This window comes from Mixophyes fleayi, chromosome 5, assembly GCF_038048845.1.
Source record: "Mixophyes fleayi isolate aMixFle1 chromosome 5, aMixFle1.hap1, whole genome shotgun sequence".
NCBI lineage: Eukaryota > Metazoa > Chordata > Amphibia > Anura > Limnodynastidae > Mixophyes > Mixophyes fleayi.
Genome location: NC_134406.1, coordinates 4841156 through 4857034, shown reverse-complemented (window position 1 = coordinate 4857034; position 15879 = coordinate 4841156). Strand labels below are relative to the sequence as shown.

Sequence of the window (15879 nt, the reverse complement as noted above, 5' to 3'; positions counted from 1 at the left end):
CTGATTTTTACTCGCAGCTCTGTGAACCACCAGCTAATCCATGTTAAAATTACCATAGTAACGGTAATAATGCGTGCACCCGCTTTGTTGTAAAGAACAATGCAGGGAATTGAATCTCTCCCTAACAGTCAAAATAGGTCATTTTAGGTTCTGTAGAAATTAAGTATGTTATTCCCTGGTATATAAAAGAAAACTAAAATTTTGAGTGTAATGGGAAAGGATTAGAATAGGTTAGAACCTAAGAGTCTTGGGGCTAGATTTACTATCAGGCGTGATGCATGGCGGCTTCAAACCGCCATGCATCGCGGCGGTTTTCCGGCGTGTTTGCATTGCAAACAGCCGGATTTACTAATGGGCGCATTTCAGCTTCAATTTGAAGCCGCCGGCGATGTAACGGCGGGATGTAATGCTCAAAGCCGCCAGCGGCTTTGAATAGAACATGGCGCTTTTGCTTTAAATGACGGCGCTTTTGTGTAAAGGCGGTTTTTTTGAAAATTACACCTGTCTCCTGGCCTGTTACTATTGGCTATTTTCAAACTCAGGAGATTTGACATCACAAGCCCTATATAAACCACTGGCCTGACACTTTTTTCTCTGATAGGGTTTAGAGGAGTTTTGTGAGAGGAGTTTGGAGGATAGTGGTTTGCTGAGAGTTGGTGTTTGGTGGATTGGTGGAGCGATATCTGATTGAAGTGTGAGTAGTCCTGTGGTTTTTTCCTGTTTTGTACATTTATTTTCTCATTTATTTTCTGTCTTGTATTTTTTGTATTTGACTTGTCCTCTGTCTGTGTTACTTGTGTGTGACTGTGTGGAGAGTGTGTCTGTAGGCAGTGTAGTTTGTTCTTTGTGTTTGTAAGTCCTTCAGTGTTTTGTGTTTTTCTGTCTTCTGGGTAAAAATGTCCAGAGATAGGAGGGGAGCAGAGGCTGAGGAGAGGGAGATGGAGGTTGAGGGGTCAGAGGAGGGAGAGGGAGAGGTTGAGGAGACAGGACAGAGCAGGAAGACCAAGACAGGGAGGAATGTGCGCTTCTCACATGATGAGAATTGTGTGTTGGTGCACAATATCATTCCCTGCTACGAGGTGATCTTGGGGAACCTGGCAGCCCGGACTCCGCTAAGGCGGCGCCACCAATTGTGGGGGAGAGTGTGCGACGCTGTTAACGCGGTGGGCCCACTAAAGAGGACAGTGGCGCACTGCCGCAAGAGATTTTCGGACATTAAGAGGAGGTTGAAGGAAAAAATGGCCCAGGAAAGGAGGTCCACAAGACGCACGGGTGGTGGCCCCCCTCTTCGCGTTGAATATACCAGCTATGAGGAGGAGCTGCGGCAGATAATGCCCCGTGAAATAGTGGAGGGAATTAATGTGCAAGACACAGATTCGCCCTCGTTTGCCCAAGGAGTTGGTGAGTGATTTGTCCTTTTTAAGCTAACAATATTGAAAATGTTTTTTTATTGCAAAAGTGTCTTTTTTACTCAATCAGTATGTAAAGGGCAATAATTTTGTTTATAACTGTTTTTTAATGTGCAAACACATGTCTTCCAAAGATTTATTATTTGTAAAAGGCTTTTTGCTGCAAATACATTGTATGCTTTTTCTAATACATCCAGATTCACCTGGACCACAGTTGAGTCCCATTCCTACAGCTACACCTCCACCTTCAGTCAGTGATTCGGCCACAGAAGAGCAAGCAGGTGTGTGATTTATGTTTTTGTGCTAAATAATGGAGTTAATTGTTTTTCTGTGGAAATGTTGCTGGCAAATTTTTTTTAATTAAAATATGGTGTGCTATGCGACCTTAGGGCTACATTTACTAAACTGAGATGTTGGCTAGAGCAACCAATCTGAATATACCTTTACTTTATTTATTGCATTCTACAAAAAGAGAGCTCAAATCTGATTGGTTGCTATAGGCAACGTCTTCACTTTTTTACACACGCAGTTAAGTCAAAATACCCAGCATGTACTACACAGAGGGAGGACTGAAATAGGATTTGTGTACCCCAAGGCACGGTCTAGCCAGATATTGCGTAATAAATCACAATATTTGTAGGTTACAAATACTATGCTTTTTTAGCCCCCTCAACCATACATAGTTCATATGATACTGGGTATTAAAAGGATAATATGTGCATCCTTAAGCAGGTAGCATAGGACAATAAATCATTAATGCAAAAATTGTGAAACAATCTGTAGTTTGTAAAGATTATTCTTTCCTATCAAGTGTTCAGAATGCAATATACAAACATATTATATCCTATATACTTACCGTCATTTTCATACACAGGGCCCTCTTCATACCAGGCACCTCAGGTGGAGTCCCTCCAAATGTCCCCTGAGCCAGATGAGCAAACCATAATCACCCTGGAAACAGTGGATGCCCCTGTGTCTGGTTTCCAGGATGTTGCACCTGGCCCTGCTGAAGCCCCAGCACACCAGCAGCCGGCACCTCAGAGTATGGACCCAGCCCGTGAAATGGCGCAGTCTATTGGTGCTTTCCAGCAGCAGCAATCAGTCTTCATGGAGAGCCAAACTCACAACATTTCCCAAATTGCGGCCCAGTTGAGGCGGATACACCGCACAAATAGCCAAATTCCTGCTGCAATCAATCGTCTGGCTAATGCCTGGGAGCAATCCAATCTGCAGATGGCCCAAATGACTGGGGCTGTGGAGGCATTAAATTCCTCCATTCGCGAGGGGAATGCGAACCTGACCCGGCTGGCAGGCCAACTGCAGCAAGAACTCATTGCCCGCTTGCCTGCACCCTTTTCCTCGGCCACCACAAGTACCGCTAGTACGCCAAGCACATCGGCACAGAGTACTCCTCCAAGGAGAGGTGCTCGCACCAGGGGTGGGCCAGGGAGAGGACAGAGTGGGGCAAAACATAGCGATATGCAAGCAAAAAGGCGTCGCTAGCGCTAACACATGACTATTGCCTCATGCTTTTTTTTACTTTGTATAAGCATTATCCTTTATTATTTATTGTGTTGTACTGCAATAAATGCAGTTAAATTTCTATGGTGTCAGTGTTTATTTTCTGCTAATTAAACAAGAGTATAGTGATGTTTTAAAAAACTAGGCACTCAAATCATTTACACATTGCGCTCTGACTGTCACAAACATTGCACTCACATCAAACACATTTTAGAGAAATAAATGTTTTTCCTATTGTGTAGTAGTTTGTAATCTGCCTTCCGCCCTCTGTGCTCTGCACATCACCAGATGTGACACAGACCCCTTCTGCTTCAGTGTGTACTGCACTAATCGGTGGGGTAAATTGATGTAATGCTAGATTATGTATAAAACAGCCAGCCAGGATAATATCAGACCCCTTTTCAGGTGCATACATAACCACCCCACCAGATTATTCTAGTAAGCTGAACCTGGTTTACCAAAGTACAAATGTACGCTATAACACACCTCTACTAGTGGGTTTGTGCCTGAATTTGTGCTGTGCAGATGTGTGAGGATGCAGCAGAGGAGTCATCAGCCAGAAACCCATTCTTTATTGAGTACAGTTAAAATTGCTTTTACACTCTGTTAAGGGATTTGTTGCAATATTAAACAAATGTTGAACTTAGTAAAAAAATTGCATCGTGGGAAAACAGAAGAGAAAAAGAAACCCAAATTACACTGCCATTACAAGACACTGGCCTTTTAACATATACAATCCCAAAGGGACAAACTTTGCACATGAAATGGCCCTTTCCCTTCTGTTCAGATTGACCAAATACCTCAAACAGCACACTGTTTGAACAATCTCGCCGCTCACAAGCAGCGCTTTCATTTTGGTCTTTTGAATGGCGGTTTTCCGGCGCCTTTATAAACCCCCTAATAGTAAATCCGGCTGTTTGTATGTGGAGCATTGTTGAAACCGTCACGGCGCTTTATACAGAGGCGGGTTTGAAAACATCATTTCTGGCCGTTTGGATGGCGGGTTTAGCGTTAGTAAATCCGGCGATGGCTAAACCGCCGGCAAACCCGCCGAAAGTCGGCGGCTTTACAAACACGCCTGATAGTAAATCTAGCCCTTGGGCTTAGTCATTAATGACAATAATAAGAAACCTTTCAAGCACTGTCAATATTTCCTATCAAATTCTATAAAGTATACCTCCCCAATGATGTTCATGGGCTTATTCATTTACCTTGTGTATCCCCCAAATCAGATTCACAAAAAAAGATGTAAAACCACAACAGTGTGATTCTGTTTGAACAGATGTGAATTACAACAAAAAAAATCCATAAATAATAATTAAAAAAATATATATTTCCATTCAGAATCCTTTCAGGCATCACAGGCCTAAGCTCAGTAGCGAAAAGCGCGTCAGCGTTTCTGTGCTACGGTTTCCCCAAATAAATTATAATCCGCAGTTAGGGAACTTTTTTATTAAGAAGCCGCATGAGACCCACGAACAGTTAGGGTCAGCCTTACCCGCCACTACATCTTTCTCCGTATGATATGGAGGATACCACGGTTCTTTAAAATATACAGAGCGATCAGATTTGTAGTCCAGAGTATGAACCAGATTTAGTAATCAGCCCGCTAAACGATCATTCTAAGGTTAGGGCATAAGAGGATATCACACCAGAGTATCCTATATAGCGAGTTACTACCATTTTGAGGCCACTACAGACCCATAAGAGGTGATCAAACAGATATTAGTGTTCCTTATGTCTCATATCAGGAATGGTCAACAACATGTATTAGCTACAATTTACTACATAATCTCTGATTCTGGGCTTTGCCGATGAACTACTCAATTAGTCTCCAGTGCTAATAAGATATTGAGTCCAGAGGTATTATTGATTTTGGCGATATATCTATCAATTCCCATATGCGGTCATATATATATATGCTATAGGGGTACTTCAGACAGTAGCATGGATTAGCAGTTATCTGCTATTTTAATCCACTCATTATTATTTTCTTTTGGGTTTATTTTTTCATTTTTTCACTTTGTTTTTATTATTTTGCTAGTAAGATATACCCTTATCAAGGGTTGAATTAACAATACCAATACTATTTCCCACTCTTTTTTTAATCAGACTAATAAAGTTACAAGTTGTATACTATTTCTGAGAGTCCTATGAGTGCCTCACAACACAGGTTCTCCCTTTTTCTCATCCATTGAGTCTATACGTGCCACATTCTGTCTACCCCCAGGTATTATCTTCTTAAGATAATATGTAATATAATTGGAGTCATATTTAAAAGACACGACAAGTGTGCTTCAGATTTTTGAACAATTTGAATGACATCCTAATTATATCTGGCAAACTATCGATGTTTAATCGCTATACACAACAGTTGAACACAAACAGGGAATTGCCTCTTGTAAACAATTCCTGATCCTACCTTGGACCATGCACACAAAGATTGTACTGATTTTAACACATAATTATTTTAAATTCTTAGATACTTTTTACCTACAGCTATGTGGACAATTTTTGCACCAAGCTTTGCGAACTTCCACATGGGCAGCTGGGAGTGTAAATATGTTTTAGACCCCTATCCCTTTTCTAGTCATATAAAACTTTATAAGAGGTATATAGATGATATTTGAATGGTTTAGGAGGGCGATACAGATTCTATTCCCTCCTTTTTAGCATATTTTGGTATTAATGAATATAATTTAGCTTTTATAGCAAAGTATGACTGTGTGAGAATCGAGTATCTAGATTTGGTTTTATCGGGAGTAGATAATAAAGTAGTCTCCCAGAATTACATGAAGCCAGTTGATACTCCCAGTTTTATTGCATCAGGAGGAATTGTAGTGATGACACCCACTTCAAAGAACAGTTATCTATATATGCTGAATGGTTTATAAACGGGCTATCCGGAGAAACTGGTCGAGGGGGCTATCACTAAGATTGAAGGAATAAATAGAACTGATTTGCTACAATACACTACAAAGGATAAACAGAAAGATAGTATTCCATTTATTGCAAAATACAACTGCTGTGAAAATAGAATAAGATCAACATTAAATAAACTTTGGAAAATTCTGAGAAGGGATTCAATATTAGTTAACATCCAGAAAAAATCCAAAATAATTTTACGAAAAACAAGAACCTTAAAAACACCCTAGCTCCTACTATGTTACCGAATACTAACAAGAAAATAGATCTAAGTGGTTTTAATAAATGTAGTCATTGTAATATTTGCAGGTTTGCTAGCTCAGAAAGAAAGTTTTTTTTATAATTTTGATAACAGTAAAAAAAGTTCAATATCAAACAGTTCATGAACTGCCAAAAAAACATGGTGGTCTACTTGTTAGAATGCACATGTGGCTACAAATATATAGGGAAGACCAAGAGTCCTCTTAAATTAAGAATTCAAGAACATGTCCGCAACATAAGAAACAAGGTAGAAAGCCATTCGGTTTCGAAACATTTTATCTCCAAACACAATTCAGACCCCAGCCACATTACATTCAAAGCCATTGAACATGTCCAACTAGGCCCTAAAAGGGGGGATATCCAGAATAAATTGTCACAACAGGAAATATTCTGGATATATCAATTGAACACCCTCTCCCCTAAAGGATTCAATGAGGGCTATGAAATCACCCCTTTTTATGATTGGTTAATTTTCAATGCTTTTATTTGTTATGAATTATTATGTGTGAATAATACTTTTCTGATGTGGATATGCTCTAACTCTGGGAACCAGTCTGGTCCTTGTTTCTATCCTGAACTATGGCTATTCTAGATATATGTATATATTTTATATATGTTTTTAGGTTCTTGCTATTATTTATGGTCTTAGAATACTACAGTTTTATCAATACTTATTACCAATATTTATTGATTTTATATAATTATCTTACTATATTATATATTAATTTATTTTTCGTTAATACATTGCACCATGGGAATTTTTATGTGTGAGAGGTTTATGTCATTTCATGGGTAATTGAACTTTGCTTTATGGAGATGCTTTTAGATCATATTATTTATTAATATCTTTATAGGATTTAAATAATCTCATCTTTGCCTTTTTGAGTCTTAATTAACACAATTGTAGCTACACTTAGGTCACACTACTATCTGGAGATATTACATCCCTTATGTAGGATGACATTTGATTTTTAGTGCTATGTGTAAGGACTTAATTACTATAGAATATATACCTACCTCATTTTATAACAATAGTTACCAGTTGGAGATAGTTGTTTATGCTGGTTGCTTTAATATGTGCTTACGAAATGCCTTTTATTCATTATTTATTGATAGTGCCTTTATATCCCCATGGCTGTTTATTTGAGAGTGCCCTTAGATCTCTATGGCTCTGTTATGTGCATTAGCCCTTAGTCAAGATGGCCACCGCACCTCTGAAAAATATCTAAATATGGCCACAATGTGCATCACATTATTATAAACTGAATTGACCCCATTGCTCGTTTTTGAACTCACTGAAGGTTGTAAGAGTCTTATATAGATATGCTACATCTTTTAACTAATATTAGCCGATATCGGGGTTTTTACCGGCTACGCATGCAAAATGCGAGGTTCCAATGGCCCATGCGCAAAATGGCGCTCGTCATACAGTAAAAATAAGAGGGATATTCACACTACTATATATCCTCCTGAGGAAGTCTTTTTCAAGATGAAACGCGTTGAGATTACTATACTATCAGTATAGTAATTACTCTATGCTACTTGTGAAAATTTGCAAAAACTTCAGGAAGCCTCAGATTGGGTCATGAATGGCACCTTCAAGACCTGCCCAACATTATTTTGTTAGTTATACACCATACATGCAATGGTGGGTACAGATGAAGACACCAGACGTTTTGTTCCCGTTTAATGGATTACTTTCGAGTAAAAGCCAGGAGTGTTATGAAAAGTTTTTACAAGAACTCCACGAGTATGCAATGGAATTTGACATCAACCTGGCACTGCAATATATCCTGAATGATTTTGATATTGCTGCTATCAATGCCCCCTAATGAGAATTTGGAAACTGCAGACATAAATGTTGCTTGTTTCATTTGGGTCAGAGCATTTACAGAACGATCCATTGGATGCCAGACAACAGAATTGTCTCAGCTATACGACATGGACTTCAGTTTTGCACTCCTGATGAGGCATTTGCAAGCTAGCAAACAAGATCCCATCTGCTTTTGAAGAACTAAAAAGACATTTGCCAGACAATGCAGGAGTGAGGAAATATTTTGAGCAAAACTATGTTCTGGGAAGAAGTCGTGAAAGAACCCGGAGCCAATCTATAAGAACAGCACCATTGTTTCCCCCAAGCATCATTGTTTCCCCCAAGCATTTGGTCGGTGCATGAAAATAACACTTTGGGCATCCCAAGAACAAGTAAAACATTGGAAGGATGGCACCGGCGGTGGAATAGTATATTGAGCAAGAAAAAGTTAGGTTAGGTTTCTACAACTTGGATCACCTACTTCGTCTAAGGACAGAACACCACAAAAGCCAAAATAGAGAAGGAGACTGTCAACACTAGAAGGACACCACCAAGAAGGGAGCAGAAAGCAAGGGAAGCTGCTTAACAAACGTGCATCAGTCAAAGAGAGAATGTGGACCTGATGACCTTTTAAGAGGGATAGCGTATAACTTATAAATTAGTTGTACCTGATAGTTATTGTCAACGTAAATGTTAGAGAACACAAAATTCACGGTAAGTGTGTACCAATATAAACTGTCTGCGCATTGCCAATTCTATGCACTGGTCAATCATGTAATTAATCTTTTATTTTGTACCAATCCTGTCTTCCCTTAAACTAAGTAATGTGTTGGTGTCTGACTGTAAATGGGTGTGTGAAGCTTGCTTCCCTCGAACTGCCGGTAAGTCTGCCTCTGGCCGGGTCCCAGAATGTTCGGCCGTCACACAGGTGCTGTAGCCATCTTTAAACGGACTTCAGCATCGGAGGGATTAAAGCACCAACACTAGATGCAACGTGCATAAGTTATTTTTAAATTTAATAAAAATGTTTTGCATGCGTGCGTTGCAGCGCTGCCGCAGCAGTCAATGGGTTAAACCCCGGCACTAGGCACTGGGGAGTGTAGGAGGGTTTAAATGTTTTAAAAAAATAAACCTTAAACCAGTGTCAACTGTCCTTATCAGGACACTTGAGCGAATAACCATCACTGGCTTCCAAGATCCTGACTTGACAACTTCCCTGCTGTATTTCCTTTGACCTACAGATTAGACCCAAATCTAATCCGTTTCCGGCTGTTCTGAGGTTTGCAACTGTTGTCGGTTCTGCATTTTTGTGCATCAGGCTCCTTCCAGACGACAGTGTGTGCTGCAGCAGGAATGTCCCAGACTACTTTCAGTCATGTACTGAAGCGTGTACTGTGGGCATTCCTGTCACGCATCACCCAGTTTATAAACTTCCCATTGGATGACGAATCCCTGGTACGGATGAAGCAGCAATTTTATAGTATTGCTAATTTTCCACATATTATAGGGGCAGTGGATGCTACGCATATAGCCTTGGTACCACCCTGCCAAAATGAGGCCATGTACGGCAATAGGAAGAACTACCACTCAATCAATGTGCAGGCCAGATGTGATGCCTCCCTCCTTATCCGTAGCCTGAGTGCAAATTTTCCTTGAAGTACACGATTCCTCTATCATGAGGCAATCTGGCATATGGGAAAGATTGTCTGAGAGGTAAAGTCAGGACTCGTGGCTATTAGGTAAGTGTGAATGAGTACATTAAAATCTCCATGTTGTCTGTATCATGTTTGTGGCTACAATTACAATGTTAAGGAGATAAATTACAATGAGGGCCATTGTTCCCACACTTAACCATGTATGGGAGCCTTTTGTGAAAGGCTAACAATAGGAATTATAACAGTGCAACTAACTTGTCCTTCTATTGTAGCTGTAGTACACTTGTGATTATTATTGGCTATGACCTTTTTTTTGGTGAGTTTGTAACTTTTCGTGTAACATATTGTTAAGTAATCTGTTTTTTTGCAAATCCCTGACCACCCCCTCTTCCAAAACGGCATCTATACTCTCTGCATATGTAAGCATGTCAAGCAGTCAAATGTCTGTACTGTTAGTTTTTACTCTTTAGTCCAGCTGTGTTACATTTTCATTGCTTTGTGAAATACTTATACTTTTGTATGCAGCATGCAAAGATATTCCTGTCCTACATATGGGTGTTTTTAAAGTAATCAATGAAATGGGCACAGACTTTCAATAATGTTGTTATATATGGTCGCATACCAACATATAATTTGTTCACAACATGTTAGGGTCTTCAGTAAATATTGCAGAACATGTACAATGTCCTACAATATGAACCCAACTTATTTACAGATGGTTCACAAACCTCTACATTATTGCCATTGTCCATTTCAACAGTATCATTGTATGTAAGCTCACACTGCTGCTTTGGATCTAAATGTTGGTCTTCTTACAGGTGATGGTGCTTATCCTGCCTGACCCTGGCTCCTCACTCCTCTGTTGCACCCTGTCACAGAGCATGATTTGGCATATAATTCTGCACATGCCTCAACCAGATCGGTCATAGAAAGAATGTTTGGCCCTCTGAATGGGGCGTTTCAGATGCCTGGACCGGTCTGGTGGTGCCCTTATGTATTCACCACAAATTGTATGTCAAATTGTTGCTCTGTGTGAAATCTTTCATAATATTACCAGGGGGTGCCTCTAGAGGAGGATATTGTAGTGGAGGAAGAGTTGGAGCCTGACCTTCTTCCTGAGAGTCAGGAAAGTGGCCAGAGTGTCAGGGATTGTGTGATACAACTTCACTTTTAAGTAAACTATAGTCTTAATTTTTTGTTTTTTTCACAATAGTATCTACGGGCCGAGTCATTAAGGAAAGTAAAGGGCTCAAATGTAAAATTTTGCACAACAATGTTGCGTTGGATGTTGCAGTTCATTTTAAATGTTGTGACAGTTTTTTCGCTGGGGTAGGGCAGATTACAGATGATCGTTACATATCAGTGTATAAATAAAGTTAGCAAGTAGAGCTGTGGTACATGGAGAAGCTGACAGTATTTTACATAAGAGCATCATCTTAAACAAGATTGGCCCTCTAACATTGGAACATGGTTTGTCCTGGTTAACTGACCAATATCACATGTACATTTTTGTTGTCTTTTTATTATTACTTTCCTTAATGAAACACATGTGTTTGTTTATGGCCATGTCAAGTTTGCCTAGTCCAAATAAGCAATTAAATCTTAATAATCATTTTTGCTATATTTTGTACAGGTCTGGTTGTCTCTGACATCACCTGGCCAAGTTGTGTACAATCCCCCACAGTCTAGCGTTTCAGTGTAATTCAACTTATTTGTGCTTACCACATGCAACTCATACCAAATGTTTTGTTAAGGTGTAATCACACAATTACTGGGTTCTTTGCATATTCCAAAACATTAGATTTCCTAATCCAACATGTTATGTTTAAAATCAAGGCATACAAGTGGTTTTCTTACACAGACACATCAACATTTGCATAGAAAGATTTTATTATTACATAGAAGTTTGAACTTTTAAACCACTTATGCTGTCACAGTGGAGACTGTTGCTGGGTATGGCACTGCTGGTGCTGTGTTAGTGTTTGGGGCTGTAGTGGTTTGGGGGTGGCTGCGTTCCCCAGCAGGGGGTGGCCAGGTATAAGTTGACTGTGGCCCATGTTCCCCAGCAGGGGGTGGCCAGGTATAAGTTGACTGTGGCCCATGTTTCCCAGCAGGGGGTGGCCAGGTAGAAGTCGCCTATGGGCCATGTTCAGCAGCAGGGGGGGGTCCAGGTATACGTTGGCCGTTGCCCATATTCCCCAGCATGGGGGGTCCAGGTATACGTTGGCCGTTGCCCATGTTCCCCAGCAGGGGGGGCCCAGGTAGAAGCAGGGCGAGGGCCATGTTCCCCAGCAGGGAGTGCCAATGTATACGTAGGTCGTTGCCCAGGTTCCCCAGCAGGGGGTGGCCAGGTATACGTAGGGCGTTGGCCATGTTCTCCAGCAGGGGGTGCCCAGGTATACGTCGGGCGTTGCCCATGTGCCCCAGCAGGTGGTGGCCATGTAGAAGTAGGGCGTGGCCCATGTACACCAGCAGGGGTTTGAGTGGAAATGTGCCACATGGACTGGTTTCCTCATGTGGTGTGGTTGGATTTTGCTCTGAGGGTTGGCCTTGATGGAATACGCTACCCATATTATGCATTACTGCAGTCAACAAGACAGACAGCACACCATGCAACATTTCGGTCTGCCTCTCTTGGGCGGCATACATGTCCTGCATTGTTGAAGATATATCTGTTAATGCAAATAGAAGAATATTGTTAATGGTCATGTTTACTTTGATTTAGGCCAAAAATAACGTACAATAACTCAGATAGATCGATATATATAATGTGTTAAGATGTAACTTTTTGTATTTTAAATGTCATATTTACTTTCCAGAGCTCTTGTCTGCCACTGTTGAAGGGACACTTGCTCTGTTTGGATTTGGATAAGCCGCTCATGCTCTTCTTGCGTGGTGTTGGAGTGAATCCGGAGCTACTTGACATATTGCTTGTGGAAATGTACATCTGCTGCAGTGGCCTTGGCAAATGGTGACTCTGAGGCTGTCGGATGTGTTGGCGATTTAATGCTTCAAGCGTAGGGGATGCTGGGGACTCGCTCTGTTCTACAACCTCTGTAAATTACACCATAAGAAACATTTTTTCTAATGTTATTTGAATGTCCTTGAATAAGTGCTTTTTGCAATCAATAAAAAGCATACACTAAATATTGGCAGAAAAGTACTTTATCCAAAGTTAAAATGAGTGTGAAGTTAAGAAGCTAATGTGGCTAGTTTACAATTGTTCACCTATTAATTTACAATTCACAAAAAAATGACACTAAACATTATGCTAACTCCGGCCAAGCATTAAATAACTAGATTAAAAAACATATCTATTTTTGAAATGTGTATGTAACCTGTTTACCCAAACCTAGCTTGACATGCATTGCAAAGTTTACAATATTGAGCCTATAGGTCATATCTGAAAACCTGCCTCTGATATCCTGCATGTTTACAGCGGTCAAATTATATCTTCCTATGCTTGCAGGTGCTAGACCCGCACACATGCTAAGGTTTAATTAGCGTGGGGCCTTTATTGAAACAGTTGCATAATACACATTTCCTTCAAAGAAATAAATTCATAAAGATAAGGTGCAAACCACAAATAAGACATTGCCTTAGGCAAACATATCCAAAAGGCTTACTAAAGGAATGCATTTTGTATCAGCTATAGACATCCAAACTAGAGATGAGCGGGCTCGGATTCCGCTAATCTGAGCCCACCCGAACAGTGCGGATCCGAACGGGATCCGAGCACTGTTCGGATATTTCCGGTGGGCAAAAAAAATGAAAACTAAGCTCTGTCGTCCAAGTCTCGCGAGGGGTGGGAGGGAGGGCCCAGAACAATTCCATCTTGTACCTCTTTTTTTGGCATTATGTGCTCAAGCTACCTCGGTGCAACCTTTTGGCCTAAAAACAATATTGTGAGGTGTTCAGAATAGACTGGAAATTAGTGGAAATGATTGTTATTGAGGTTAATAATAGCGTAGGAGTGAAAAAAAAACCCCACAAAACTGTTTTTTAGCACTTTTTATGTTTTTTTTCAAAATAAATCCGAATCCAAAACCTTAAATCCGAACCAAAACCTTTCGTCAGGTGTTTTGCGAAACAAATCCGAACCCAAAACCTCAAGCAAATCCGAATCCAAAACACAAAACACGAGACACCAAAAGTGGCCGATGCACATCCCTAATCCAAACTAAGGCATTGCCTCAAGTATGGTAAAATCTGAAAAATCAGTATGTCTATCCTGGTTTCCAAATTAAAGTTTTCAAATTTGGAAATGTACACAATATCTCAAACAAGTACATTGCCAATTTTGTTAATAACTGGCCTGCCCAATTCTAATGAAATACATTTTTATCCGAAGTTACTTGAAAGTCATCCAGTAACACTTCCTCACCATGCTTTTGCTTAGTAGATAAGCAAGTGTGGTTTTAAAAACAGGCTTAGGCCAGAGGCATTTTGGAACATGCAGGACCAACCATGTTACAATGCTCAGGTTGGCACAGTTTATTACATTGGCCATCAGGGGCAAACATGCTGGTTTATAACGTAACCCTCAAAATGCATGTAGCTTGATTGATACCATGAACATTTAAGTTGAACACATGCCCTACCACAACTGTAAATCTGTGGACACATTTTGACCAACATCAACTTCATCAAAGTTTATGGTAGTTGCTTTTAAATTTTGTTTACTTATCTTTTTAATTTATGGCCAGAATGTGTGACTCATATATCAAATTAAAAAAACCTATGACACCACAGTACTGTATATTACATGTTACTGTTTTTGCATAAACCAAAATGTGAAATATATAATGCAAGCATTTTACAATCTCTTGACTACATATAAAATAGGAGTACCTACAGTTGATGGTCGTTGCTGGATACACACTGGTCTGTCAGTATCTATTCCCCCAAGGCCTTGAACCTGTTCTGGATGTATAACCACCATTGCTCGATGTTCTAAAGGGGAAAGTGAAACTTGCTCCCATGGGCCACCACCAGTTCCTTGCGAATGAGCATAATTTGCTCACAGCTTTTCCTTAAGGCGCCTTTTGAAGTCTTGTCACATTTTTTTTAACCTCCTCCACATTTCTTCTAACAGGGGCAATGGCATTGATCAGCCTAGTTACTCTTTGCTATAACACCAGTTTGGTTCCTGCCTGCAGTCAATATGTGCTCCAGGACAAGGTTCACCAAAATCTCCACCTCTTGGACACTAAAATTGGGTAGTCCTTTTTTGGCCGGAGGTGCCCCAGAAGTGCTTGCCTGAGGCTCATCATCCTCCATGCTAGGATCTTGTCTGTCACCAGCTGCTTCCTCCATTGCAGACACCACCTGACCTAGGTTTGGTCTTTTTGACTGTACAATAATTAGATGTAATGTTAGTCATCTGTGCTATTTTAAATTGTTTTGCCTTCATTTTTCGCAATCAAGAATAATCTCGGTCAGATGTAGACTTTTACACCTGTCCAATTGCTAATAGTGAAATGTACTTGTATGAAAGGATGTGGCTCAGTTTGCACTTTGACAGAGGTGGATGTCCAGCTTGCACCTCTCTGCTCTTAGAACTGTGTAATGTTGAAGGTACTGGGTGACGCACGCAATGTAAAGGCATCTTGCTGGTATTGATATGCTATGCTGAAAGCAAACAAAGATAGGTATAATGTAAAGTTATTGGTTACAAGTGCTTTCTCATGATTCCACAAAATTTGCAGGGTTGCAATTAGCAGACAATAAGTATCATGTTTTGAATGAAGAGGTGCACCCCAGCACAAACCCCATCCCAACAAGTATTCTTGTTTGGTGGGAGTTGTGAATGAATATGTTAAATATGATTTTTAGACTTATTTTAATTTTTTATACAGGCCTGATGCAACACATACACTTCATAGTATAATGAACATAATCCAGCTCAAGATATATGTTTATGTTCACTATTCTCAGTTCCAGGGATCTACTGATGGCTGCTACTAGGAAACACAGGTAAATGACAGCATGCAACTGTGTAATTAGAAATGAGGCCTAATTGCATGAAAATTTTCACCCTGACATCTCAAGATGTCTCTCTAGAGAAGAATGTTTGCTGAACTAAACAAAGTGCACCATATTTTTTTTTGTTTATGTGTAAACTAAAAACAAAGAACTACTATTACTTTACAGTTACCTAGTAACCTTTTTTTTTTGGGGGGGGGGGGGGGAACGAATATTAACTAATTTGTAAAAATTTAATTTATAAAGTTTAAATTAGAGATAAACAGAAAAAAAAAAATTCAGATTAAAAAAAAAAAAAGCATTGTACTTT

The 15879-nt window shown here is 40.0% G+C and overlaps 1 long non-coding RNA gene across 1 annotated transcript; it reads right to left on the bottom strand.

Moving 5' to 3' along the window:
- Positions 1-11470: 11470 nt before the first annotated feature.
- Positions 11471-15654, bottom strand: LOC142158048 (uncharacterized). Its single transcript, XR_012692715.1, has 3 exons — positions 14440-15654; positions 12397-12636; positions 11471-12256 (listed from the first exon to the last, which is right to left on the bottom strand). It is a non-coding gene; the product is annotated as an uncharacterized LOC142158048 (long non-coding RNA).
- Between the last annotated feature and the right edge of the window lie 225 nt (positions 15655-15879).